The sequence below is a fragment of the Choloepus didactylus genome, chromosome 2 (genome assembly GCF_015220235.1).
Source record: "Choloepus didactylus isolate mChoDid1 chromosome 2, mChoDid1.pri, whole genome shotgun sequence".
Classification (NCBI taxonomy): Eukaryota; Metazoa; Chordata; class Mammalia; order Pilosa; family Megalonychidae; genus Choloepus; species Choloepus didactylus.
In genome coordinates, this window is record NC_051308.1 from 185226989 (window position 1) to 185254440 (window position 27452).

The 27452-nt window shown below is 39.4% G+C and overlaps 1 long non-coding RNA gene across 1 annotated transcript in view; it reads left to right on the forward strand.

Moving 5' to 3' along the window:
- Positions 1–27452, forward strand: part of LOC119527237 — a 134227-nt gene that overhangs the window by 38913 nt on the left and 67862 nt on the right. The window contains exon 2 of the long non-coding RNA XR_005215349.1: positions 1549–1655. This is a non-coding gene — a long non-coding RNA (uncharacterized LOC119527237). The remainder of the gene's footprint in view (positions 1–1548; positions 1656–27452) is intronic.

Here is a 27452-nt window from a genome sequence, read left to right on the forward strand (position 1 = left end):
GACTTCTCTCCACCTTATGCTGTCAGTCAGTCTGCTATGGCCAGTGCTCTTAAGATTCTTAGCTTCTCTTTTTGGTAGCTGAGAAGTTACATTAGTCACTGACTTACATGTTCTTGAGGTCTTAATGAAGCATCTTATAGCCACACCCTTGATTTAATCCTTATTGTGAGGCCAATTCTTAATTTGAAAAGCTTCTTCTGGCTGGAGAGAGACTAGGGAATGTGAAATAGATTTATTTCTCAATATGGCACATCCTGGGGTTTCGGTATATACTTTCTTTTCTTTCATAGCTTTATTTTATTTATCCTTTCAATTATTTTTACATGTTACATTTTCTGGCTCATTAATTTCTCTATTTTTCTTTATTAATCCTTTTTTTAGGTTTATTTTCCTGTTCTTGACTTCTTTTTTTTAATGCAATTTTATTGAGATATATTCACATACTATACATTAACCCAAATTGTACAATCAGTTGTTCACAATATTATCATATAGTTGTGCATTTATCACCACAGTCAATTTTTGAATATTTTCATTACTCCAAAAAAAAAAAAAGTAAAAAAGAACACCAAAAACATCCTATACTCCCATTACTCCCTATTATTCATTTATTTTTTGTCCCTCTTTTTTCTACTCATCTTTCCATACACTGGGTAAAGGGAGTGTGAGCCACAAGTTTTCACAATCACTAAGTCACACTGTATAAGCTATATAGTTACACAATTGTCTTCAAGAATCAAGGCTACCTTCCAGTATTTCCTTCTAGCTATTCTAATACACTAAAAACTAGAGAGGGATATCTGTGTAATGCATAAGAATAACCTCCAGAATAACCTCTCAACTCTCTCTGAAATCTCTTAGGCAATGAAACTTTATCTTGTTTCCTATCTCTTCCCCCTTTTGGTCAAGAAGGCTTTCTCAATTCCACAATGCTGGGTCCAGGCTCATCCCCAGTAGTCATGTCAGAGAGATTTACACCCCTAGAAGTCACGTCCCATGTAGGGGGAAGGGTAGTGAGTCCACCTGCTGAGTTGGCTTAGAGAGAGAGGTCACATCTGAGCAACAAAAGAGGTTCCCTGGGGGTGACTCTTACGAGTAGGCTTAACCTCTTCTTTACAGTAAAAGCTTCATATGGGTAAGCCCCAAGCTTGAGGGCTCAGGTTTCTAAACTGGTTGTCCCCAAAGCTTGTGAGAATTTCAGGAATTTCCCAGGTGGGAAAATTTGAAATTTCCACATTTTTCCTAGTTCCTTAAGGGGGCTTTAAAAGTACTTTTCTATTCTCTGCCTGAATTACTCTGGGATATATTGGGGCTTCACAGTAACCTCTATAAACCAACCAGATCTCACTCCCTATTCAAGTTTGCATGTAATTATGGTGTTTGAATAAAGTGACCATAGAAGTTAAATTTTATAGTGTCCTACAGAAAATACAGGTTTTGCACCAAGTAAACATCTTTCCCTTTGGTCTCACACAAAAGTTGAAGTTTTAAAACCCTATATATACTTTAAAAATTTCTGCTTAAAAATTAATAAATTTCTCTCTTTAGGTCATATCTCTCTTCCTTCAGCTTATCATGTGTAGATAAAAGAAGTCAACTGACACTTGTATCATTCTTCCTGGAAGCCTTCTTAGCCAGATCTACAAGTTTACCAGGTACATTTTCTATTGTCCAAGTTACTAAAAGTGACAGCTTTGCCAGTTGTTTTACCACTGCATAATATGATTGCCTCTTTTTCAGCCTCCAATAATAATGTGCTCACTGCTCTTTTAGCCTCTACAAATAGTGTCCTAATTGCCCTTCTAACTTATGCCCACTCTCCAGTCTCAAAAGGCTATGCCACATATTTTAAGATTTATGTTATAGCACCTTCTCACTTCAATGCAGAACTTTCTGTATCAATCATAGATCAGTCACAGGGAAGCAGAGCCCCTGCAAGTGTTATTGAATAAGGGTTGACTGTAGAAATTAGATCTTCCACAATTGTGGGAGGAGCTGATGAAGTGAAGTTCTACAAGAAGGATTTAAGTATTAGAGAAATATGTAAGTAGCAAATGTTGCTGAAGCTTTGATACAGATGGACAAGTTAGAGTTTACAGAGGAACCTGAGAAGCTAAGTATGTCCTGCTGCTGAAGTGGGACTGTGAGGGTGACAGCTCATCATGAAGTCAATGGGAATGTGTTGTCTGTCTGTGTGGATCTGCTCTCCAGTGTCTGGTGATGAACCTGGGGCAGCTGTCATTCAGCAGAGCCAATGGTGTGGAAGCAAAGCTGGATGTGGAGAGGAAAAGAGTGAGGACAAGTGGAAACCACTGGAGTCTTCTGTGTCTGTCACTGACCAGAAGAAGATCTTCAAAAAGTATTGGTCACGGTTCCACTTCTGCTTCTCAAATCTCATGCAAGTTCCTCTTTTGGCTGACTAACTCAGAATCATATCAGAAAAGGATTCTGGGAAACAAAGTATTCAGTTTCATCAAATTGTCAATAGAAAAATCCAGCATAAACTAATTCATATTTTATGCCATTAATAGTTACTAAATGTACTCTTAGTCAGAAGAGTTTGATGCTCTCATTCTCCCCACCCTATCCCAACTGCACAGCCTTTCTACCATTTTTTGATGTCTAGAAATCAATTTAGTATAGATCACTAAGTAATTTTACCAATGGAGAAAAATCACTGTTCCTTATAATACACTGTTTAAATAGTCCATCTATGTACCATGTGCAGTTGTTGGTATTCATTTAATTCTGGGACCACAAATAGGAATGTCATAAAGAGCCTTACTCTATATTAATTGCAAATTAAACTCTATCACAAGGGAGTGTTTCCTTCTTTTCAGATTTCCCCTGGGAGAAAGCTCTGCATATTTCCTTATAGCCAATTCCTCCTTTGACCTAAAGTATACCAAGATATTTTACGGCTTATGCATCTTGGTGTTATTACCTTTTCCAACTACCTTTCTTGTGGTGAACGCTCACCCTGCATTGAAAAGCTTCCTCCAACTCTGGTGAACTATACATAAGGCACAATTTCAGGGAAACAGGGCTGGAAAGAACCACAGAGAGCATCTGGTATAATTAGATTTTTGGATTTTATTGATTTTATGGGTGAGGAAACTGTGGGCTAGGGTCTTACCCTAATTCCATAAAGTCTGTTACCCTTCCGTTTTATAAATGGAGAAAGCAGAATCACGGAGGTTAAGCAACTTTCCCCAAATCATACAGCCAGTTAATAGTTAAGTTGGGCTGGATTCCAAATGTATTTGATTCAAGTGATCCTTTAACTACACCATTTCACTCGAATCACTGAGCTCTCACTTCAGCTCTTGACACGTCAAAACTGTGTTTCATGCAGTGCAAAGGAGCAGCTGATGAACCCTAAATTTAGGGATTGCCAGGGTAAAACTGAGCATAATGGAAATGTTTATTTTTCTCCTTTCAATAGCCCTTCCACTTTTTAGCATCTTCTGAATAGTTAACCACGTGATGGCTACCTCAGAGAACACTATCCTGGCTGCTAAATTGTTGTCACCCAGGTCCCCCTTGATCCAGCTGTCCTTTGAATATGTTTGATGATTCTGTTTTTCTTCTTAAGTCTTTGTGCCTAAATAAGAATGGATGGTTTAATTAAGGTCTCAGTTAACTTTGTTTCTAGAGTCAGTTCAGCAATTCCATCCCCACAGAAAACTTTTCTGGAATCCTCCATTTGAAATAATTGCTCCTTTTCAGAACAGGGCACATCTTATCTTTTACTGTAATAATTCAATTAGTTGCCTGTCTACAACTCAGACCATAAGCAACTTCAGGGCAAAAATACTGTTTTCTATCTTTGTATTCCCAAGATTATGACAATGCCTAACTCCAAGTGAGTGTTAGTAAACATTTGTTAATGTCAATGGACATGAAGGATAAACTTGGAGTAAGTCTGCTAAGTTAGTAAGTGTAGTAGAGTACTCACATTTAGGAGTGAGAACCTCCTCATTTTATAGATGAAGAGACTGAGATCAGAGTTGAAATGAACTACTCAAAATTGCAGAGCTAGTGTTTAGCAGAATTGGGAATGGAATTCAGATAATGCCATCTTATCTTAGTGGATCTTTCTATAGCACCTGTGTTTTTTAAATACTTCTTTTTAGTTATAAAAGTCTTTGTTCAAAGGAAATGGTATCAAGCCCACTACTTGAATTGTTAGAAATAGAGCTGCTCTGATTGTTTTTGTTGTTGATGGTGGCAGGGATTGGAGGCAGGTAGAGGAGCCTGGAGCTGTGCCTTCTGCTCTCATCCACATCCTCCTCTGCCTCCAACCCCCTGGGTCTCTAACCCCTGGAATGGTTTTGTTTGAAAAGCACTGGGTTACACTATGCTCCCTTGCCTTCTTCTTTAGCTCTATAAATAGCTAAACAAATTCTCAATGGAACAAAAAAATCACACCAACCCACTGCCTAAAGCCCCTCCCTAAGCAGGAAATTTTGCCCACTTGGTAACCCCAGTGGGGATCTGAGGAGCGAGTGTCATTTTCAGTTCAGCAGTACAAAGTGCCCATTCTTGCACTTTGACCGAAAGCAGTGTGGCGGGCGCGTCTCCCACGGCACATCTGCAGGGCTGTATCCCACAGGAAGTAGTGCAGCTCTTCAGAGATAAGTTTCACTGGGAAACAAAGAGGGATTTTGTTCACTAATTCAAGAATGATGCATTGAACCTGGACTCAGCTTTTCAATTCATGCAGCTGGAAACAAGGCCAAAATGATCCAATGTGCTCTTTTCTTCTTCTTCCTAACTCAGAGAGTGGTTTCCAAATCACCCTTCTCTTGGATTTCCAAATAGGTTGAGAAAGCACTCTCTCTCCCCTTCTGTACCAATCATTCCTGCCACCCCACCACAGTCCCTAAAATCAAACCTGATCATTTCTAATTTTGCTTATTTCTCACTTTTTTTTTTTTTTCCTCTTTGGGAATCTGGGCCGTTTAGCGGGTTGAGAATGGATGCTCCAAATCATGGAAGCCATTGTTAAGACTTTTTGAACTCAATGCTTCCAGCAGAGTATCACAGGGTCACAGTGTTAGAGCTTTTCATTTTTAGAAAAGCATGCTTGTGAGTCACATTCTTTTTGAGTGGCTACTTGTCTTTGACCTTGAGCAAATTGCTAACCTCCCTGTACCTGATTTTCTTCATTTGCAAAATAGGAATAATGGTCCCCCCTACTCCCGTTTTGAAAATGAAAAACTGAATCCCAGAAAGCTTTAAAATTGTGCCTAATATCACACAGTAAGTTAGTGCCGAGGATACTTGGACAAGGCTCAATGTGCCCTTCGGAAGCCCGACTGTTGGCGCAGCAAACATCTGACTCTAAGCTTTGGGTCTCCATCCCAGCTTCAGAGGCACAAGTCTGACCATATTTGACTTTCCAGAGACTGTACATTTCCTGTGAGATAATGAGGTGTGGTATGGAGGCAGGCAGGATTTATATGGTAGTTAGATGTGGTTTGGTATCAAGAATATGATTGTATTATTCACTGTGGCATAGCAAAGATCACCTCTGCCCTCTTGCTTTTGGCTGGATCAGCAGATGTACACCACGACTAAGGAAACACTGTGAAATATTTCTTTATAGTTTAATTTTCCTCTTACTCTCCATTGCCTGCAATGCCCTTGCCCCTGGGAAAAGTGGCAAAATAAACTTAGTTTTTTTTTTTTTTTTCTCATCACTTTTGTCCTTCCTGCTTTTAGGGGATGGTTTAGTAATTCAGAAAGGCTCTGGGGTGGATTGTCATCTTTGGCACGTTGTTGGTGATAATGGGTTAGCTAAATAGGGACTGAGAACCTCCATTCAAAACTAAGCAAACACCTTTTGGCAGTTAAGAAGTCATGGGATGGGGAAATCACTACTTCTTGAAGCAGTCCATTTTATTTCTAGAATTCTTTCATTATTAGAGGCAAGAACTTTTTAATAATCAGAGACATTCCATGATAGGTTGGGTCAAATGTAGAGATTACCAGCTATCAATCCCAGGAAGTGGTTAAACATAAACTTAATTTTCCCTTTTCAGAGAAGCTTTCACAGGGATTCTTGCATGGAGATTAGATGGTCCTGGGTTTGGATATCAATTCTGCTACTTAGTTCTTTCTACTTTGAGTCTCAGTTTTCTCATATATAAAATAGATCTAATAATTTTCACTCCATTATGTTGTTCTGGGGATAAAGTGAGATAGTCTAATAAAAAAAAGGCAGCATATGATAGATCGTCAATAAGCATAGTTCTCAACTTGTTTACTTCTTTAGATATTTGATTTTTTGAAGAGTAAATGTCTTTACCAAAAGAAAGAATTTATAACGGGAGGAGTTTCAGGCACTGTGGGAAGTGAGTGGGAAAATTATTTTGGGAATGGTAATATGAACATATATCTATGAAGTCAAACCTCATTACTGGAGAATGATCCATTTCAGTATTCTAGGTCAAAGTGGAGTAATGTGAGATTCAGGAGCCCATCAGTGGTCCAGAGAGTCTGAGTCTTTATTAAGAGATGGAAGTATTTATATGAATAGTGATACCATGAACATATGGCAAATTGGATGGAGTTGGATGGGGTGGGGTGGTGAGAGGTAAGGATCCGGGTCTTTGTGAATTTAGTAGAGTTTGATTCTTATAGGTCCTTCTACTCTGTAAATTTGGAGTAATTGCAAAGAAAGAAAATAAATGTTTGGGAAGAGAAAAAGAAATAAAATGTGAAAAATAGGAATTTTTGTTGCTATGTTCCAGATACTCAGGGCAAGAAAGGAGAATTAGAGGTAACATACACCTCGGTCTTGAGACCAAACTATTTGAGAGGGAGGGATCTGAATATTGGGTAAAAAGGACTGATATCTAGTATTGTAAATATCAGTAATAATAAATAAAAACAGCAGGCTCAAAATATATTAATTCATTCTGGTATAAGGTTTTCATGGACTTAAGGGAGAGAAGGAAGAGATGGGAAAAGGAGGAAAGAATAGAAAAGTTTTAAAGTTACTTTCTTGTACATGATAATTACATGATACTTGATATACATTAATAAATTTAATTTAAAAAAGTGTTAGGTAAGTATTACCACCCTATTTATAGATACGGAGACTGAAGTTTAGAAGTAAGATATTGCTTCATGTTGCAAAGCTAGTAGGTGGAAGAAATCAGCTTTGAAACTTGGTTGGTTTGTGTATCCCCAGAGCCTGTGTTCTGTTCGTGGTACCAAGATGCTGCTGAGCTATATAAATCCCTGTAGATTGGCTAAGGGCCTGGAACTGATGGCCCACAGACATATGGTTGGTTCCTTGAAGGAAGGAATAAGGTTGCTTTGTTTCTACCCTGGGTGACAAAGTTGCAGCTGGGAGAGGAAGGAAGAAGTACATCCTCCTTTTGGAAGAGTCTTTCTCCAAGATTTGTTCTGCTCAAAGAGTGGTCCCTGGACCACTGCCAGTCTGTAAACTGTTACTGGGATAGGATAAGAAAAGGACTTTGAGAAAAGCGTAAATTAACTTTATAACTAAGCACATGGTTTAATTCTTCTGATATATTTTGTAGCAAAACTTTTTGGAGGAAGGCAGCAATACGCTGATTTATATTTGTGGTGTGAGCTCCTTATCCTGTCTTAGGCAAGGACGAACAGTTGGCAGATTGGCTACTTTGCAGAGCACAGCCCTAAAACTATCCCCTAACATGGACGCAGCCATGTCCTGACTGTCCTCTCACAGCAGTGTCTCAGCAGGCTCTGCCCCTTGCTCTGCTGAACAACCCTGGGAAAAGCCCAGGTCACCTGTGTACTGAGACTGAGGCTGAGATCCTTAGGTTTCTAGTAAACCTCCAGGTATACACAATTCAAGACCCTGGGAAACGGGAGATTTCCAAGGACCCAGTCATGGATTTTCCCTCAAAAATCTTTCCTCACACTCTCAAACAAATGCCGTTACAACCAAATCTGACAGGCTACAACTTAGCCCATGCAACTTACCTGACAATATCTTTCATTATTTCAGAAGCAGAAAGAATACAGGATATAAGAAAGTCATTTTATGCAAGGAATTTATTCTGTGCTGGTTGAAAATGACAGTGGGCTGGTGATCCTACAAAATAAAAGGAATGCTTTTTCTGTAGGAGAAGCAAAGAATCCCAAGACTTTGGTGTTTTTTAGATCAGGATAGACCCTCAGCAGGCTTAGATGATGACATGACAAGAATATATCCTATTTCAGAGGATACAAAAGTGGGAATGAAAGCCAGTATATGTTGAGTAAAATGTTCAGGGTTCAAAATGATCTTGCACACAGGAATATGGGACTGAATTCATCAAGATGACATATACAAGGAAAACATGTAAAGTCTTTGAGATCAACAAAAAATATTTGCATCTTATAGAATTAATTTATAGCAGATCACACCTCCACAGTCCTTTCCCTTGTATTCTAGCAAACTTCTACTACTTCAAGACTCATCCCAAAGTTTGCTTTCCTTGTAAAGCTTTCTTCTACCTTCCCAGGGACAGCACCTGTCCTTGGTGTTCCTGTGTTACAGTACTTTCCACAGGCAAACTTTATATTGACCCATGTCTTCTCACCAAATCAGAGAACTCCATGAAGTCAAGGACGGCGACCTGTTTGTTTAGTGTTTGACTCAGCGGGCACTCAACAAACCTTTGCTCAGCTGCTCTGTGGGTTAAGAATGTAGCTGGAATCTTGAACTGTCTGGGTTTGAATCTGGGCTCTGTTATTTACTGTATAACCAGGAGTGGGTTAGTCAATTAACCTCTCCATGCAAGCTTCCTCATCTATGAAACGGGCATAATAATTGTACCTAGAGGATTTGATGACATAGAGTAATGTTATCATAGGTTGAAACACCTAAAAGGTACTTGGAAAATCTGAAAGCTTAAGGTTTAGTGATGATATTATTGTTGAAAATGATGATGAGGCTCTAGAGATCAGAATTGGGATCAGTGGTTAGAAGTCATGTGAGGCAGATATCAGCATAAAGTAAGGAAGGATTTTCTAATATGGGGGTGGGATTATCTGAAGTCTGAGTAACCTTCTTTAAGATGTCGTGTGCTTCCTTTCACAGCAAGTACTCAAACAGAGATTGGAAAGTCATTTGCTGGGATGCTGTTCAGGTAACTTGTACAGGGTACAGAAGCTGGATGAGTTTAGACTTCACAGGACATTAGCAGGGTCAGTGAGCTGTGAGTGAACAAGAGCTCTGCCTGTGGGGCTGGGCAAGCTAGGAAGCCAGTGTGTGCTTCCTGGTTCTGTGACCCTGGGCAAGCTACTTAACCTTCTCTGAGTCCTCTGTAATGCGAGGATGGTAATTACAGGGTTGCTGGGAGGATTTATGGTGAAAGCACAATGCCTGACACATGGTAAGTGCTCCATCAAGGCTAATTCCTTTTCTGGGTTTGAGATTCTATAATGCCTTAAAGAATGCTTTCTCATATCAAAAATAAATTTTCAAGAAAATCAAGAAGTATTTTGAGCACTATTGCAGGTTCACAGAAATAAGGATAATTTTAGGGCAAATCCCATCTTTCCCTTCTTCCAAGGAAACCTACTGTGTCAGGTCACAAGACCTGTTTTCCAGGCCTTGACTGATTTTTGTTCTCTATATCTGTCTTTGCTCCATTTTCTCCAGCATCCATCTCTGAATGGGAGGGGAATCTGGACCAAACCAGCATCAGGCCTGTGAGAAGAACCCTTCTCAGTTCTTTCACACTTGTTGTCTGTAATATGTCTGTGCACCCAACTTGTTTTTTCAGTTCCAGTCTTCCTTGTGTTTTTGGCTTCATAGTCTTTGTAATACTTCAGTTCTTTATGATTATGACTGGAAACGGCCAGTCACCTTAACTTTCTCTAACTAACTGATTATATCCACAAGGATTTCCAAGGCCAGACTCAGAGCTTCCATAAGCTTGTGGCATTCTGAAGGAACTTACACTCTAAGATTTGATAGAAAGCTAAAATGGAAATTCACAGTACAGGCATTCCCTGGCTCTTGAATGCCCAGTATCCATGGATATGTTGGCAGTGAGCTGGGCAGACTCCTCACATCTGGGAAGAGTTTAAATCACCACCCATCTTTTCTTCTAACTGTGAAGTTAGTGGCTGTAGAATTGGGAAGGAAGTTTGGGAGAAGAGGGAACAGTTGTGTTCTTGAGGACCCTGCATTTTCACAGACAATGCACGATGGTCATATATTCCAGAGCCTGGAATTTGGGAGTCAGTACTCGATTAGCAATCTGACTTCTTTATAAAATTTTCTTTGAATTGTTTCAAATTGTTTCTCTGGCAAATTGCCTATCCTTTTAGGCTTCGGCTTCTTCATCTATAAACTAGGAAATAAATTTATCTCGAGGGTTCCTTTCAAGGATTAAATGAGGTAACATCTGTGGCATAGCACCAGTAATGGCTAAAATTTATTGAGTACTCACTATGTACCTGTTCTATGTGTTTTGGAGTAATAACTTATTTAATCACAACAGCACTAAGGGTCCTATTATAATGCTCACTTTATTTTTTTTTCTTTTCTTTTTTTTTTTTTTATCATCATTTTATTGAGATATATTCACATACCACGCAGTCATACAAAACAAATTGTACTTTCGATTGTTTACAGTACCATTACATAGTTGTACATTCATCACCTAAATCAATCCCTGACACCTTCATTAGCACACACACAAAAATAACAAGAATAATAATTAGAGTGAAAAAGAGCAATTGAAGTAAAAAAGAACACTGGGTACCTTTGTCTGTTTGTTTCCTTCCCCTACTTTTCTACACATCCATCCATAAACTAGACAAAGTGGTGTTTGGTCCTTATGGCTTTCCCAATCCCATTGTCACCCCTCATAAGCTACATTTTTATACAACTGTCTTCGAGATTCATGGGTTCTGGGTTGTAGTTTGATAGTTTCAGGTATCCACCACCAGCTACCCCAATTCTTTAGAACCTAAAAAGGGTTGTCTAAAGTGTGCATAAGAGTGCCCACCAGAGTGACCTCTCGGCTCGTTTTGGAATCTCTCTGCCACTGAAGCTTATTTCATTTCCTTTCACATCCCCCTTTTGGTCAAGAAGATGTTCTCCGTCCCACGGTGCCAGGTCTACATTCCTCCCTGGGAGTCATATTCCACGTTGCCAGGGAGATTCACTTCCCTGGGTGTCTGATCCCACGTAGGGGGGAGGGCAGTGATTTCACCTTTCAAGTTGGCTTAGCCAGAGAGAGAGGGCCCCATCTGAGCAACAAAGAGGCATTCAGGAGGAGACTCTTAGGCACAAATACAGGGAGGCCTAGCCTCTCCTTTGCAGCAACCGTCTTCCCAAGGGTAAAACTTATGGTAGAGGGCTCAACCCATCAAACCACCAGTCCCCTATGTCTGTGGTCATGTTAGCAACCATGGAGGTGGGGTAGGCGAATACCCCTGCATTCTCCACAGGCTCCTCAAGGGGGCACTACATCTTTTTTTTTTTTTTTTTTTTTTTTCCCTTGTTTGTCTTTTTTTCTTTTTTCTTTTTTTTTTTTTTTTAACTTTCCCTTCTTTTTTCAAATCACCTGTATGAAAAAAAAAGTTAAAAAGAAAACAAACATACAATAAAAGAGCATTTCAAAGAGACCATAGCAAGGGAGTAAGAAAAAGACAACTAACCTAAAATAACTGCTTAATTTCCAACATGTTCCTACTTTACCCCAAGAAAGTTACATAATATAGCAACATTTCAGTGAACTTGTTCCTGCTACAACCATCAGAAATTAACAGACCATAGTCATTTCTGGGCATCCCCAGAACGTTAAATAGCTTATCTGTTCTTCTTGGATTATTGTTCCCCCTTCCTTAATTGCTCTCTACTGCTAGTTCCCCTACATTCTACATTATAAACCATTTGTTTTACATTTTTCAAAGTTCACATTAGTGGTAGCATATAATATTTCTCTTTTTGTGCCTGGCTTATTTCGCTCAGCATTATGTCTTCAAGGTTCATCCATGTTGTCATATGTTTCACCAGATCGTTCCTTCTTACTGCCGCGTAGTATTCCATCGTGTGTATATACCACATTTTATTTATCCACTCATCTGTTGAAGGACATTTGGGTTGTTTCCATCTCTTGGCAATTGTGAATAATGCTGCTATGAACATTGGCGTGCAGATATCTGTTCGTGTCACTGCTTTCCGATCTTCCGGGTATATACCGAGGAGTGCAATCGCTGGATCGAATGGTAGCTCTATATCTAGTTTTCTAAGGAACTGCCAGACTGACTTCCAGAGTGGCTGAACCATTATACAGTCCCACCAACAATGAATAAGAGTTCCAATTTCTCCACATCCCCTCCAGCATTTGTAGTTTCCTGTTTGTTTAATGGCAGCCATTCTAACCGGTGTTAGATGGTATCTCATTGTGGTCTTAATTTGCATCTCTCTAATAGCTAGTGAAGCTGAACATTTTTTCATGTGTTTCTTGGCCATTTGTATTTCCTCTTCAGAGAACTGTCTTTTCATATCTTTTGCCCATTTTATAATTGGGCTGTCTGTACTATTGTCATTGAGTTGTAGGATTTCTTTGTATATGCAAGATATCAGTCTTTTGTCAGATACATGGTTTCCAAAAATTTTTTCCCATTGAGTTGGCTGCCTCTTTACCTTTTTGAGGAATTCCTTTGAGGTTATAATGCTCACTTTATAGATGTGGAAGCTGAGGCACAGAACAGAAGAAGTCTCTAATCCAAAGTTCAGTGCTAGGAAGTGTTTAGAAACAGGAATCAAACCCAGGTAAATGGCCCTACCAACTATGCTATTAAATACTAAGCTATACTGCCTTCTGAGATACTCTGTTCTTCATACGAAGGCTGAATTCCCATAGCTAACATGACTTTGAAAATAGTTGTCAGGAGAGAGGAGATGAGATATATTTCTGAGATTTTTCCCTTACATCACCATCAGAGCTTGACTTGGCTTTTGAGGGTCTTACTGAGAATCCAACTTTTGTTCATAACATTATTTCTATGGGAAAATGAATTCTACATTCTATAGAATAGATTCACACAGAGGTATTTTTCATTACTACTTATGGTGGCAGTAATGATGTGATAGTAATTTTCCTCCCTCTTCGTGAAGGGCAGTATGCTTAACATCTCTTTTTGCTTTTTTAAATGTTTGGCATGAGATGGAGAAGGGAATTGGAAAACTGGTTTTGGTTTTCTTTTCTGAAAGCAGAAAACAATGTAATTAGTGTGAAATTTACCCATAATCTTGATCTCCAAAATCTCCCACCCTTTCATTCCATTAAGATTGCCCTTTTTTAAAGGAGGGGAAAAATGCATAAAAGCCAGGCTACTAAATTCTCTTTAATGACTGAAGCTAATAAGAAATGGCCCTGGTATTTCATCCAGCCTCTCAAATAATGGCTCTGTTGTTTTGATCTCAGAAGTGTAAGGGAAGCTTTATATTCAGGGGTGGGTGTCTCTGTCTCAAGCACCTGAGAGACTGCATTATATATTTGAAAACCATTTTACAATTCCCCTCCCAGAGTGCGAGGCCATTGATGCTTTGATGTGGTTAAGTAATTTAGTGCAATCATGTAATAGATTAAATTAGACTTCAGCTTCCTTGAAATTTTTGAAGAATACACGTGAAATGAGTGCATCCATAATCTTGTAGCACTGGGAACATTTTCCATTGTGCTATTTTTATTTTTCCACAGCAAAGCACTGGCAGAAAAGAGAGCAGACTCCCTTCCCTTAATCTGGAGTAGAAGCAAAAGAGAAATTGCTGCGTTGAGTTCTGAAGTATGCATGCCTGAGTGGGAAAAAAGAATTGAGTATGGGGAAGAAAAGAAGGAGAGATTTTGTCAGTTACACTGGAAGAAGCTGCTTCATTTTCCATAAAATAAATGTTACGTGGTTTTGGAGTGTGTGAGTGAGCAAGAACAGAGACTTTGCAAGGGATTTGAAAATAGGCAGATCTGAGTTTTAATCTTGCCGCTGTGATTTACTAGTTGTGTTATTTAATCTCCCTGAGTCTGTTCCCTGGTCTGTAAGGTTCGAATCATAATAACAAAGTTGAACTGTTACTACAAGATTAAACAAGATGATATAGATGAAATGCCTGGCAGAATGCCTGGCAGAGCTGATGCTTAATAAATGATTGCTCCCTTTCCTTCTGGTTCCATGTTACTCAATTAACAAACATGTATTGAATATTTACTTTGAAAGATACACTGTATTGGCCACTGGATACTGTGTTAAATAAGACACATCCAATTGTCCACCTGTCATCTCAAATTGGAGAATTTAGAGCCACCCAAATTTAAAATATTCAAAAATTAACTCATGATCTTCACTTTTATTAGCATACCCTTACTCAGCACTTACCCCACATGTAATTGCTTTTCAAGTCTCCAAAAACTTTAATGCTAATAAAGAAGCTGAGAGGGACATATAAAAAATTATTATTTAATTTCTAGTGAAAGAAGATGAGCTTGTGTGCATGATTTAAGATGATAGAACAATGCCCAATGCCCTCAAAATAATTTGATAATTATATTAAGCTTTTCAATTTGTTTTCTGCATGTCCGCTCTGAAGCTTTGTTCCTTTGTTTCTCCTTTCTTATTTTCTTTTGAACTATTTGACTATTTTCTTAGAATTCCAGTTTAATTCACCTATTAGTTTTTAAGATATAACTGTTGGCAGTATATTTTTAGTGGTTTCTCTGGGGATTACCATATACAGCCTTTATTTTAATATTAATAATATTTTTACACTTCATGTAAAATATAACCAATATTGCAATCATATGGGTTCATCCTACCTTTCTTTACTTTTTATGCTGTGGTTTCTATATATATTTTATCAACTCACAAGACAATGTTACAATCTTTGCTTAAACTAGTCATATATAAAGAAATTAAGAGGAAAATAATATTTTATATTTACCCAGGTATTTAATTCTTCCAGTAATCTTCATTCTTTCCTGAAGTTCCATGTTACTCCTTGCCTTCAGTCTAAAAATTTCCATGAGCATTTCTTGTAAGATGAAAAATTCTTCTAGCTGTCTTTTATTTAAAAGTCTTTTTATTTTGCCTTCATTATTGAAGGATAATTTTGCCAGGTTAGAATTCTGGGTTGACAGTTTTTTCCTTTCAGCACCTTAAAGATGTTGGTTCACTGTCTTCTGTCCTCTGTTGTTTCTGGTGAGAAGTCAGCAGTCATCTGAGTCATTCTTCTCTTGTATGCTGTGGTGACTTAGAGCTATGTACCTCAGAGAAGCATGTTCTAAAACTTAACCCATTTCTGTGGGTGTGAACCTTTGTAACTAGGACCTTTTGATGAGGTTACTTCAGTCAATGTGTGGTGCAAGGGAAACAGGATGTCTTATTCCTATTACTGAAGGCTTTATAAGAAAGGTGACAATGAGAGAGAAAACCAGAGGAAGCAGCCAGAAGCTGAAAGTCAACGGAACCCAGAAGGGAAAGGAGTAACCAAGAGAAGCTGCCATGTACATTGCCATGTGACAGAAAAGCCAAGGACCAAGCATTGCTGTCAGTGAGCCCCAGAAGGCCACAATCTTCCGGGAGAAAGCATTGCCTTGATGAATCCTTGATGTTGGACTTTTCCTAGCCTCAAAACTGTGAGCCAATAAATTTCCATTGTTTAAGCCAACCCATTGTGTTATATTTGTTTTAGCAGCAAGGAAACTAAAACATATGCAACATTTTATTTTTCTATGGTTGCTTTCATGATGGTCTCATCTTTGGTTGTGAGTAGTTTGATTATGATATGCTTAGGTGTGAGTTTGCTTCTATTTATTCTACTTGGAGTTTATTGAATCTTTAACCTTATATCTTCCACGAAATTTGAGAGAAATTTGGGTCATTATTTTCTCAAATAGTTTTCCTGAATTTGTACTGTCCCTCAACTGTAATAAAGTATATGTTAGGCGATTTGGTATTGTCCCACAAATTCTCAAGGTTCTATCCATTTTGAAACATATTTTTTCTCTCTCCAGATTGGATATTTTCTATTTAACTGTCTTCAAGCTTGCTGACTCTACTGTATTATCCACTCTGTTGTTAGGCAGACACTGTATTTTCAGTCTAATATTTCCACTTGGCTCTTTATTATAGTTTCTATTAATTTTCTGAGATTTCCATCTTTTCATTCGTTATGAACATTTCTTTATATCATTGAGCATAGTTATAATAGCTGTTTAGAATCTTTGCCTGCTAATTCCAAGTTCTAGGTCATCTTGGGATTGGTCTCTCTTGATTAGCTTTACTCTTGATAATGGATCTCTTTTTCTTTCTTTCTTTTTTTTTTTTTTTTTTTTTTTTTTGTATATTGAGTGATTTGGATTATATCTTGGACATTGTGAATATTATTGTTTTGCAGACCCTGGATTCTGTTATATTCCTCTGAAGAGTATTCATTTTTTGTTCTGACAGAATATTAACTTAATTGGTCTCAAACTGAAAAATCTGTGCCCTTGGAAGCTCTGCAAGTTTTAATTCAGTTTCTTTTATTCTGATCTTTGCTGCTTATGGTTTTCCCCATGCACTTATTATTCAGAGATCAGCTAGCAATTTGAACAGAGCCTATGTAGAGAACTTGGGGCTCCTACTTCCTTTTCTCTCCTTTCAAGATCTCCTTTCCTCACTATAAAGCAGTTGTGGTTACTCTAAACTCTGTCTTCTGGTTATGTACACCAGAAAGACTTCGGGGTGGCTGTTGGAGTTTTAGCTGTCCTATGTGGTGTTAACCGTGGCTTGCACTAAGCTAAAATCCATAAAAAATGATGAGACACTGACCCTGCTGCTCCTGTCTTCTAAGGGTTGACTCCCCTCCAGAATCTGTCTTCTTTTTACTCTCCAGTATTGTCAGTAGCTGTTTCTTTTTATTTGGTTTAGAGTATGTAGTTATTTGCAGGATTTCTGGTTCAGTAGGAGATTACATAGCCATATTGGAAGCAGAATGCTATTATGTCAAAATTTGAATGACAAATTCACAGGCAACACCAATCAAGTGTCATTCTACATAAAAATATCATGATTATGTATACATCTGCTTTATCAGTGAAGTACAGATGATTCATTTTTGAACCATAATGTATGCATGCAAAATCTAGTTATTGGATCATTAGATGACAAAATATGCAAATATCCATCATTATCTATGATATGGTTAACCAAAAACCCACAATAAATTAAATTGATGATGATGCTAACCTAATAGTAAATGAATATTACAAAGCAAGAACAGCAGAAATCAAAGCAATTTTGATGATGAAATGATAACAAAGTTTCCTTCCTGTAAATTGCAGCCATTCTAATTGTTTGTGTGAGCTACAGTAACTGCAACATAGAGAAGTATTTTGAAGACGTAAGTCTTCCTAGTTGAAAATGGAATTCACTTCCTTAGGAAACTCTAGTAATGCGGTAATTTTAGTTTATGAATAATGCATTTTATAAATTTTAGTATCATACTTAGTAGATAACTTATTAGTATTAAGATATCTGAAATATTGCATTCTTAAGAACTACAGAAAAAAACATGAATTTTAAGGACTATTTATAGGAGTTAGTCATTTGGTCACTGATCTGTCTCAATCAGTGGGAAGTTCCAGGCACTGAGGTATTTGCTCACTTTGATATATCTTCTTTGCTTTGGCCAAGTAGATGAGATGGTTCAAGGTGCTACTTTCATTGCACAGGCATGAGAAGAACTGAGGTGGGTGGAGTCCAGCCAGTTCTGTTCCAGCCAACTAAGGCCAAATCTGAAAGGCTCTGACTCTCTGACTCTTGCGTTAATTTCTTGTTGCAGGTTCTCAGTAAGTCTTTTCTTGACTTTGGAATGGTAAGAACTGAGAGTTGTGTGTTAGCTTGTTGTAAAAGTAGGCATAAGCAGGATGAAAATTTACAGAGAAATTTCTCATGAGCTTTGGAGTCAATTCCATATTCAAATACAATAGCTGTGTGAGCTCTAGCAAGTTGCTTCACCTTACTTAGCCTCGTATTTCTCATCTACAACACAGTGATGGTAATAATAGGATGACCTAAGGAGTTATTCATAGGTTTGAATGAGGTAATGCATGTAAAGCATGGATACACCAGACTTATGAAGACAGAGATCATGTTAGTCTTGTTCATTTGCATGGATCTTCCAGTTGTTTGGTGTAGTGGCTGGCACATGCCAATAAACACTTGTTGATTAAATAAATGAATAAGTAGCACAGTTCTCTTCACATAACATTCATAATAAATGGAATTTCTTTCCCTCTCCTTCCAACTGGTGAGGTAGTAGAAGGGATGCTGTTTGGATAGGCACTGGTAAGACTCATTTGACAGCTGTGAGAAGAATCTGACCATCATTCGAAACTCAAGGTGGGAAGCAGCTGGCAATTGGCATCAAAAATGAAGGCAGATCCAGACCTATGAGGCTGGCCCCAGGCAAAACTATGACAAATGTTGATCATTATTATTTTTATAGAACCTCGCATGGGTATGATGTTTTTTAGCTTTCAAAGCACGTTTTACAACTATGACTTTGCTTGCTTTTTAGGACAGGTTTGAAAGAAAGCCCTATGGAATTTCATGAATGCTAATTATGAGAGAGAGAAAGAGAGAGAGAGAGGGAGAGAGAATGAATTTATTTTTATTTTCCTGATGATGCATTCTTTTATGAATGTATGATGGATGGAGGAGATTCAAATTAGTTGAATCAGCCCTAATGATCAATGGATGCAAACTATCTCAGCCAGAGAAATGGGGAAGGAAGATAGCCATATTGGCACCAAGACAAGGTGCTTGGTGATTCACCATCATAACCTCATTTTCTCTTACAACCATGCTATGAAATAGGTACTCATTGCAGAGGATCATATATAAGGTCCCAAAATTAGAAGTGAAAGAAGAAGAAGATGGAAATTTAGGTGTAATTGACATCGAAGCCTCAGTTGACATCAAAGCCTCCTGCCTGATTACACCATACCAAATTGCCAGTATATCTATCCTGAACTAAGTATAAATCAGGAGAAATGAACTTAGTCACTACTCTAATATGGTGTTAGCCATGTCCCTGGCCCTCAGTTTCCTCCCTCTGTATGGTCTAAGTGATATGTAAGGATATGAGTCTATTTTTAACAGTCTTCCTTCCTACGTATCTAATAAAAGACGTCCAGCCACAGAAAGAATATCTTTGGGAATTGAACCTGGCATCTGATGGTCATAACTTTCTATTCTCTTCTAAGTAACTGTCTGAAGCCAATGTTAAATGTTTAAAAAAAGAATTCTATTTTCCTCATATGTGTGAGCTGCCTGAAACAGAAATTCAGTGTGCTGAAGATATACTGACATTATTTATTGATTTTTATAATTTAGAATGCACCCAATCACCTGCCCTTGAAGTGGGGCTATATATATTAACACCAACAGAATCTCAAGAGACTGTTCAACAAAACGAGAAAAATAAAAAATGGTCTCACATTTGCTATGGCTATTTGTCCTCTGCATTGCCAGGTAAATGATGTCTAACCTCTGGGACCCACTGTGTACCAGTAAAGGTTAAGGGCCTTTTTTTCCAGATGCCTGCTCCATTCATATTGGAGGCTGCCTCATTCTACAACTAAGTGCCTATAGGGCTGATTCAACTAATTTGAAGGCATCTAGGTAGCCAGGAGGTTTTCTAGCAGCTCTTTAATCATCTAGACCATGTCCACACTATTAAAGGCCAGCGATGTACCTAGGATGCACACTTACACACCCTTCACCTTCAATCTGACTAGACTTTTCTGAACTATTTCCTCTGCCCCAAGTATTGTTTCTCAGTTCTGTGGCTCCTCAAACCAAGTTTTTCCGGGTCCTAGGCTTGACTTACTCTCATGTCCTTGCATCCTAGTTTCCTTAGCAGTGGCCCAACACCACCCTGCCCATGGCCAGCATTCAGCCCTCAACACTTTGATGGCACTGGCTTGGTCAGTATCCCCACCTCTCTCTTATCCACTGTAGGATAAGATGGACAAGGACATCAACCAAAATTAAGATCTGACATTGGTTTACCAGGAATAATCCTTGGTTACTACTTTATTCCAGCATACTTATTTAAAACATTCCATTTCATTCAAAACAGTTCTGGTTTGAATGATTAAATTATATTGTCACTCTGTATAAGATGTTCTCTGTCCCAAGGATATGGTTCTGTAGTAACCCAGTGTCCTGAGTGTCCAAAACAGTATGTTTCCTTATTGAATTAGACACCAAATAAAATGCTGCCTTTGATAAGTCTTCATGTATTATGGAGATTTTTAAACAGAGCAGCTTCTAGCACAGTTCTTTATGTATAGCAGGCATAAGTAAATGCAGGTTACTATATTGTTGAACTAGTCACTTGTCACATGATCTGGGTTAATGTAGACTGTAAACTCACAGTGTATCAGTTCAACGTAGCTCCTTAAATGATCATGCCCATAGCACATGTTAAAGGGGGTCCCCAATACATACTTTCCATTTCCAAACTAAGTGCTGAACTTCTCTGACCAACATATACTTTGTATCTTCGGTTGCCTGATTGCCATCCTTGCCAATTTTGTAATTCATTTTTAAATAAAGAGAAGTAAGTGTTCAAATGATAGTGAATATTGTTGCAGAAAAGAAAGAGAGGTTTGGATATAATAAGTGTTTGGTAGCTGAGCCAATCCAAGTCAAAGGAGGAGAGAGAGCACATGAGAAGAATATCTATTGGGGTTTTTACAAGTGATGATAATTTTATTCAAAAAGAAGGGGGATTCAGGGTAAAGGATGGAGAGTATGGGAATGATTTTCGGGTGGCGGTGGGGTCTCTAAAAGTGCTTTTGTGTTACTTGTTTTGAGATGTCTTTGACTATAGTAAAGGCCTCTGTGTTTCAGATGCTATAAGAAAAGTGCTCTCCTATCTTGGGCCCAAAGTAAGTGTGCACTCTCCAAGGTGGCCGGATTCCAGGTCTTGGAATGAATGGTAAGCCTTGGAGCAATCACATGTGCTCTGCCAGGAATGCATTCCTGAAGATTTGTGGTCTCTGCATCTGGGCTGCAGGTGATGGAGAAGGATTAGATCAGGGAGGAGGAAAAATTCCCAGAAGGGATCCAGGGCCCTGGGCTCAGCAGGAGATCTGACTGGATTAACACTAAGGCTGCAGTCATGGCTAGGCAGAGGAAATTTCAACTCCAGCATGCTTGGGTCCAGTGCTGGGAGCAGGAAGTACAGTCTAAATAAAAATGGAAGAGCACTCAAGTTTGGAAAAGAAGTAGATCAAAAAACTTTCTAAGCCTCAAAGGTCATAGGAGTCACGTACAAATGAGTAGACAAGAACAAGGGTCAAGGACAAGGGGTTGGTCATAAAGAAAGAGACATTATTTGGCATGAAATTAGGTGCTAAGTACTTAGAGAAAAATCAGAGTCTGTAGCCCTTTCAATATGTGAAGCGACTTGGAAATGAAAGCCCATGTTTCTAAATGGGAGTGCTATATTTCATATCCTGACTCAGAGTGGCTGATTTAGAGAAGACTGGACTTGCACAGACTGGGTTAAACCACGTCTACCCTTAAATTCTCATATGTACTTGGATATGTTATATTTTGCCTCAGTTTTTTCATTTTAAAAATGTGAACTTGTGACCTGTGCTATTCAATATGGTAGCAACATGTGACAATTTAAATTTAAATTTAATTTAATAAAATGAAAAAAAATAAGCTCACCATTCGCACTAGTCACAGTGGTCAATAGCTACATGTGGCAAGTGGCTACTATATTGGAAAAAGGAAAAAACATTTTCATCATTGCAGAAGGTTCCTTTGAACAATGCTGCCTAGATTATCTCTAAGGGACCTTTTAGCCCTGATTTTCTCCGAGTCAGTTCGGGAATTGTGAAGTGTTTTTATGTGTCAGAGACTAAGCTAGATGCCATTTCTGCCCAACCCAGGAATCTTCTATGGGCAATATTTGTACTGGAGCTCCCACTTGTGCTGGCTGATCTTTCTCAGAGCTGAACTATAGCCTAAGGTTCATTCTACCTAATCTTCCTCCCTCATTATCTTCTTTTACAAGTGGCAGATCAACATTGCATCATGAGGGCTTTCCCTGCCTACTGCTTCTCCTTTCCCCTTTCTCTTTTGTAGACATCACCCTCAATAAATCTCTTGAACTTCTAACTCCATTTTGGCATCTGCTTTTAAGAGAACCTGAACTGACACATGAGGGACAGTTTTTTCTGACAACTAGGATCACCAAAGAATCTGACCCAAAGTCATGTTCTGAGTGGGCAGGCAGGCCTTCTGGGTCCTCTTACTTGTTCCTACCTATTTTCCTGGAGCAGACCCTATAGTTCAGAGCTCACATTTGCTCTATGATCCTCTCTTGGGTTGAATGTTTTGACCATACTTTGTTTTCAAGACCCACTCTTGCTCAGGGTATTAGAAATCTTGATTACCCTTTCTTCTTTTCCACCTGGCTCATTCCCGGTCTTAGGCTTTTGAATCCCAGCCTGGGCAAATAAGTTGGCGCTGCTTGCCTGGAAGAGAGGCTGGACAAGACACCAAATGGAACTCACTGTAAGAGAGTGTGATATTCCAACAGGTGGATAGAGGTCAAATATACCATGCCTGGAAATCTCGTTGGGTAGCAGAAGGGTATCCAGAAGGGCTCCATCCAGTCCATCGAATTCCTTGACAGTCTTCTAACCTTTGGAGTAGAGGCTGGGAAAACATGAGAGGCTCCTAAAGGACAATGGTAGAATATAGCATATCATTCATTCAGTTTTTTTCCCCTCTTAACATCTAAAGCATTTTTGCACCATGATAAGTCCTGTCCTAGCTGGGAATGGAAATACAAACTTACTGAATCCCTGCTCCTGGGTGTTCATGGTCTAGGCTTTAGATCCAGTTCTGAGGCAGAAAACCAGTGATGAACTGGAAGGAAACATCCCAGTTAAACAATGGGAAAGAGAGAATTGACGCAGAGTTCCAGGATGTGGCTGTGGAGCTACTGGATCTCTCTTCTGTCGGGCAGGTTTGGAGCTTGAATCTTTAGCCCGGAGGAGAGAAGCGCAGCAGAAGCTGGAAACCAGCAAGAGCCTAGCACTGTCCTCTCTAGATACAGACTTTGTAGATTTCAGGCTATTACAACCTCTGAGTGACATGTAAGCCTTTGGAGGACACACAGGAGGGCTCAGCTGGGCTTCTGATTGCAACTCATCATCCTATAAGAGCCACTCTTTGGAGATCACTGCTATTTGTATTATTTGTCAGTTGTTTTGGAGAAGTACACAGTGCTCATGCATACAGATAACTTGTTGTATAGGCATGTGTAATAGAATATAGCTATGGCTGCATGTAACAGAGATTAAAGATAATAGTGAGATATAGGTTCATTTCTTTCTCATGTGAAAGACCTCACTGCTATGGTAGTAGCCCTGCTTTATGAATTCATGAAAGAAGGACCCAGGCTTCTATTCTCTTGTTTCTCTACCATTTCTATGGCATGGCTCTCAACCACATGGCCTGAGATTGTATGCCACCATACCTAGATTCCAGCCAGGAGGAAGGGAAAGAAGGGAAGGGGCAGGCATACATTTCCCTTTAAAGATAGAGCCTGGACATTATACACATCACTTACACTCAGATCCCACTGAACAAAATTTACTCTCAGGTTCCCTGGAAGAGACCATGTGCCAAGGTGAAGACAGTGGAGAGTGACATAATTTCCTTCAATCCCATGTGCATGCTTAATTTACAGTGTGGCCCACTTCCAGCACTGCCCCAAGCAGAGTTACTGAACCTCCTTTTTGCTACCAGTATCCCTCAGACTTACCCCTATCAATAAATTTTTGACCCTGGATTGTAATTATGTGTTTATTTGTATCTGTGAGCCTCTTACTAAGCAGAAACTATCCCTAGTTACTATGTGCCACGCCTGGCACAAAGTAGATGCTCTAAACGTGGGATATCTTGCTCTGTAAATGCTTTGTGAAGAATGGCATCCTTTAGAAATGAAATGTTACAATATCCCTTCGTGAAAGAGACCTTCAGCTAAAGGAACTTTGTTTTCCCCTGCTAGGACAGCATAGGCTCATACATTACTTAGAGATTTGGGGGGATGAATCTTAAAAAAGTATCTGTTCACATTAAGTATGATTTATTAAAGGAATGACTGGATAGGTGTGGATGTTAGAGACTTGGCATTGCTAGAGGCAAAGGTTACTGTGAATTTCATCCTCAGGCCTTTCTAAAGCCAATAGCTCTCCCCTCTCAGTGGGCAGGAACAGGCAGCCTTTCCTGACGGTCACACCAAGTGGAAGTAACGTCCTTTCCCACCCCTGCACATCAAAGGCGCCCTGGGAGCAGGGAGGAGTGTTATTGTGGCTTCTCACTTCAGGAAGCAAGCATAATGATGCTATTCATTGCATTAACTGCAAAAAACTATCATTAAGTCTTTGCATGTCTCATAATAATGGGGAAGGGAACTAATACTTCGGAGCTCCAAATATGCCAGGCACTTTGTAACCACTATCTCTTTTAATCATCTTGATATTTAGGAGAAAGGTAATTTGAACCCCCATTTTACAGATGGGAATCATTGCAGAGAGATGAAATAAGGCACTCAATGTGGTGCTCAGATGGAAACCTGGATCTGCCTGTACTCTTTTCATGACACCAAGATGTCTTCTCTTATATTCCAAGAGTACTTCGTAATGCAAAAAGTGCTTTCCTAATGTCAGCTCTCTTCCCCTTGAAAATTATCCTGTGAGCTGTTGGAAGCAGAGGTTTTTGTCCCCACTCTGCTGATGCTAAAACAGAGGTTCAGAAAGATTGAGTTGCCACATGTCATGCTGCTGTTACACGACAGCCAGAACCAGGTCTTCAAGTCCAGGGCTCTTTCCCTCTGTCTATACCTACCTTATGTTGGAAGGAGTACAGGAAAGATGATTTCTTAAAGATGTCAAACACTGTCATAATGGAGTCCAGGTAGGTGACCAACTTGCCCTGGTTTGCCTAGGAATTTCCTGGTTTTAACACTGAAAGTTCTGCATCCGGGAATAGCCTAAGTCTTCAGCATGCGGAGACAGTTGGTCACCCTAACCAGGTAAATTTTCTTGACTTTCATAGAAATCAATCTTATTTTCTTTGACAATGCTGTGTCAAAGAAACAGCACTATAATAACATTAGACTTCTGAATAATAATACAGTTATCGTTGGCTCAAAGTTGCTTATCAAAAGCAGTTCATTCCCATGGAGTACTGTATCTCAGAATTTAAGAGCTGCCCCCAGCTCAACTGTACCTTGTGATTATGCTTCTTGCTCATCGGTGCTCATCTTCACGCTGATGCCACTCTGTCCCATAGGTGGATTTAACCATCAGTGGTTCTCACACTTCGGTATTCATAAAACCACATGGAGAGTTTGTTGAAACACAGATTGCCCCAGCCCCAGAGATTCTGATTTGGTTGGTCTGAGGTGGGGCCATTGAGTACGTATCTCTAACAAGATCCCAGGTGATGCTGCTGCTTCTAGTTAGGATTGCCAGATGTAGCAAATATAAATACAGGCTACTCAGTTCAATTTGAATTTCACATAGGCAACAATTTTTTTTTTAGTGTAAGTATGTACCATGCAATATTTAGCTCCATAATCATGCTAAAAAGTGTTCATTGTTTATCTGAAATTCAAAATCAAACCCTATACCATTTTCTCTTCCCTCTGCCTAGAACATCCCTCTCCTTGGCCAGCTATGTTCTTTCATTTTTCAGGAATCATGCCATTTCCTCTGGGAGGCCTTCAGACTCTCAGGATGAGACTGGTCCCCTAAACTGTGTTCCCATGGCGTGCCATTTATTGAAATTATTTAATGATTTACTTGTCTTTCCTACTCAACTGAAGCTCTATAAGTGCAGGGACCAGGTCTGTCTTGCTGGTCCTCATATCTCCAGTGCCTAGAACAAATCCATGGGCATTCAGATATCATTTAGTAAATAAATAGATGGTCCTTTGCAGACCCTGGGATCTCTAGAACCAAGAGCAGAAGCTTGGGGCTTCCCTGATGTTGCCTGTCTGCCCCCACCCCCTGCTGTTGGTTTGCTGCTGTGTCCTGGATGACTGACCCTGTACCTACCCAGCATGGATGGGAGAGGTTTGCCGTGACGGGAAGAGCTGGCATCAGAGGCCTGAATTGGAATAACAACTCTGCCATCCATTTGCTGTGTGACCTGGGGGCAAGTCTAAATCTTGCTGGATCTCAGTGTTTTGATCTGTAAAAAGGGAGAGTCCTAATAATGCCTTAATTGTGAAGATCCATTGAGACAATGACTGAGAAAGAGGTTTTGCAGACTGTAAAGAACTATGAAAATAGCACTGAATTTGAATTTTGAGCTCAGTTTGAATTTCTAAGGGCTTGTTTACCCCCCATAACTTGTTTGTCTCTATTTCATTTCCATTTGCATTTTCTTCTAGTAATAATAGTTCCCATTTACTGGATTAATGGTTGCTGTGTAGCAGGCTTTCTGTTACTGCTTTACACCCATTATTTCTAATCTTTACCAGCCAAGTAGGTAGCCCCATTTTATAGATAAGGAAACTGAGACCCAAAGTGTTTTCATAATTTGTCCAATAAATAGCAGAGCTTGGATTAAACTCTAGGCAGTCTACAAAACCCACACCCTTTGACTCATAGCATATTAAATCCTGACTCTGGTTTCATAGTTGGAGAATTGACCTTTGCTTGTCCCTTCTGGGGCCCAAGCTCCCTTAGGGTGGCCCGGTCTTCTCTGACCCTGAGTCCTGGTAGGGATGCTGCTGCAAGGGGCTGGCAATGTCTCACCTGGGTCAGCTGATGACAGAGGCACACAGGAGAGTCTGTAAATATCACTGCTGTATCCCAAAGCAGTTGCATTTCTGGTTCTGTCTCAAACCCCATCTGAAAGGCTAGTTGTAAAAAAAGATCTTCCCATTTACAGCATAATTAATGTGTGCAGCCAATTAGAAATACCTTCTTTGTGTACCTTACTGAAGTAGTCTTGTAATGATTGTGGGTGCAAAATAAGGGTCAGAGAAATTATATGGACTCAGAGCAACCAATCCAGCACCATTCTCAGTTGCTTAAAGTCTCTCTCAGTTTGGATTAGTAGCTCCTCATTTTTGAATCTCAGATGAGAATGATGCTATCTCTTCTGGAAAAGTTTCCATAACATCCCCATCCAGCCACACTCATGCAAACTGCATTAGGAGCCTCTCCTGTTTGTTCCCTTAGCATCTTGGACCTATTCCTATTATGTTCTTTTAAGTAGTGAATTATGTGCTGCCAGCGCCCCTACTCGCCCCCACAACATTCATGCCCCTTCTCTTCACTGAAAGAGACTGATTTTGTTCAACCGCCTACTTCTTTGCCATGTGACTTAGGAGAAGGGACCCCACCTGAAATATA